At 38.5% G+C, this 2,482-nt stretch overlaps 1 protein-coding gene across 1 annotated transcript in view; it reads left to right on the top strand.

Annotated features, from left to right (window-relative positions):
- LOC118334266 (ryanodine receptor 2-like) overlaps positions 1–2,482 on the top strand; it is a gene marked incomplete in the record, with an annotated part of 114,618 nt that overhangs the window by 78,189 nt on the left and 33,947 nt on the right.

The following is a 2,482-nucleotide window of genomic DNA, read 5'->3' as shown; positions in this document are numbered from 1 at the left end:
GGCATAATATGACTCCTTTAAGTAAAATGTTTTTTCACACCTAGTATAGTGAACTATAATAACATTAGTCTCTACATCCACCTTGAATCCATGCTGGATCCACCCTTCCAGCGGAATCAGGATCATCCTGATTTTTAGCATCAAATCTATCTTAATTTTCACCTTAGACTTTTGAAATACTCAAAAACATTTGATCTGATTCTGGATTGGGTTACCAAATCCGTATCCCAAATTTGTAGGAGCAGGACCTCCTGTTTTGAAATACCCAATTTTGAGATTTAATCACATCTGAGGACTGAGGAGGCTATCCAAACACACAGCTGTGGTATACTTTGCATTCTAAAATATATTTGTTTCAGTCCTGAAGCAGCAAGAGTTTGTAGAATTACCTGCATGACTGCATCAGACCAGCCAGACTCTGAAAAAATCCCACATCCTTCTTGTCTTTTAGATAATCCAACATTTTCTGTCAAAGAGACAATGGAACACTTGAGTAATATTTTAGATCCAATTTCTATTTAAAGCAAGTACAGGAGGTGAACAACTACAGTATACAGTATGGTTTTATTATTATTATCAATATTATTATTTATTTTTTTTTACATGGTCAGAAATGTTCAAATTCAATTATATGTTTATTACTGAGGTCATAATCAAAGGTCGTGTTGTACTGGACTGTTTTTTTTTGCACTTAACTTTTATTTCCTTATGCAGTCATAGAGAAGTGAACATACAAACATGATACGACGATGTAACAAATGCAGGCATCACATTGACTTTTCATATTTGGGTTTTGTAGATGGAGACCTCACAGACAGACACCCAATTAACCTTATTCTTTTCAATATACAATCACCCATATGTTGAACCATACACTTGCCCGCTGGGAAACTTACATAAAAGAGGGTTAAGAGAAAGTTTTGAACAAGGGGTCTTGTGTCATGTTATACTGTTAAAATAAATTAAGTAAATGTTCACACCTTGCTGGATTTAACTAACGACTACTAGTCAACTAGGAAAATCTTTAGTCTGGGGCAGCACTACTAGTTTATACATCAGTTTTAAATCTGCATGTCTGTAATTAGCATTACACTTTAAAAATGTAATTGCTAACAAATTAGATAGAGTAGATAGAAAGGAAAGGGGGACAGAGAGAGAGGCGATGACACTCAGCAAAGGGCCGCAGGCCGGATCCGAACCAGGGCTGCTGCAGCAACTCCGTACGTGGGTCACCAGCTCTACCGACTGAGTTAACCGGGCGCCCAAGTAATTTCAATTTTACTATCTGGGTACATGCCTTTATCTCCTTCAGTAATTTTTTCTGAAGCCAATAAATAAAGCCAGGACCAACCCTGGACCATTAAAACCTAACCAGGCTGTCTAGCTGTGATAGCTACATACCCAACAGCATCATTACTTACACTTTGGAGTCAGATATTATACAAAAGTTTCTTTTACATAGAACTACACTGTGCAATATCATACTATTCTATTAGTCTTTAATACAAAAGTTTTACATTTTTTTCATATCTATTTTTAGACTGCTACATACTGCCTCCCCCTTTTATTCCTGCTGTGCTATGTGCCATTGCAACGTAATTTCATTTTGATGCAAATCCAAATGACAAGTAAAGTCTGTCTAAGTCTGATTAATAATCATTTTAAACTTGCATAATGGAAGGCACTGAGGAGGCAATATCGCTCACATACAGCATTACATCATCTGCAAGATAGGCGTTTTATTTATTCACATACATGGAGGGGGAGAATATTAGAACCAACTCTGAATTTAACGCAGTCCAGTATTACACCTTCACTAACTATAGCCTCAATACTAAAACACACACATTTAATTAACTTCTGACAGTGTCAAAGACAACTTATAGGCATCATGCAAATAAAAACTATGACAGAACAGGTGTATTTAAAGGTGTACTTAATAAAGTGACCACTAAGTGCATAGCTTTCAAATACAATGAGAAAAGTAACAATGTTAGTCACAATAAAACTGAAGACTAAAATACCTGCTGTACAGTAGAGTTTCCTCCATTGAGAATAGCGATGCCCAATTTCAGAGTAGAGGCCACCATGGGACCCATCTCACCTGGTGAAAAGGAATCACACAGAGAAAACAACATTAGTCTTCTAAATACCACAGTGCAGGATCACTGCAGGTAGTCAAACAACTCCACAGTGGCAAAGCCCCAGGGATTGATGAGATTCGCCCAGAAATGCTGAAGGCTCTGGGTGTTGAGGGGCTGTCTTGGTTGACACGCCTTTTCAACATTGCGTGGAAGTCAGGAACAGCGCCGAAGGGAGTGGCGCGGACTGGGTTCCCCTATTTAAAAGAGGGGACCAGAGGGTGTGCATAACAACTACAGAGGCATCACACTACTCAGCCTCCCTGGGAAAGTTTACTCTAAGTGCTTGAAAGGAGGGTTCGGTTGCTTTGTAGAACCTCTGATTGAAGAGGAACAGTGGC

The sequence above is a fragment of the Morone saxatilis genome, unplaced genomic scaffold (assembly GCF_004916995.1).
Source record: "Morone saxatilis isolate NCDOM2014 unplaced genomic scaffold, NCSU_SB_2.0 Contig1, whole genome shotgun sequence".
Lineage (NCBI taxonomy): Eukaryota > Metazoa > Chordata > Actinopteri > Moronidae > Morone > Morone saxatilis.
This window is presented reverse-complemented; position numbering and strand designations above follow the sequence as displayed.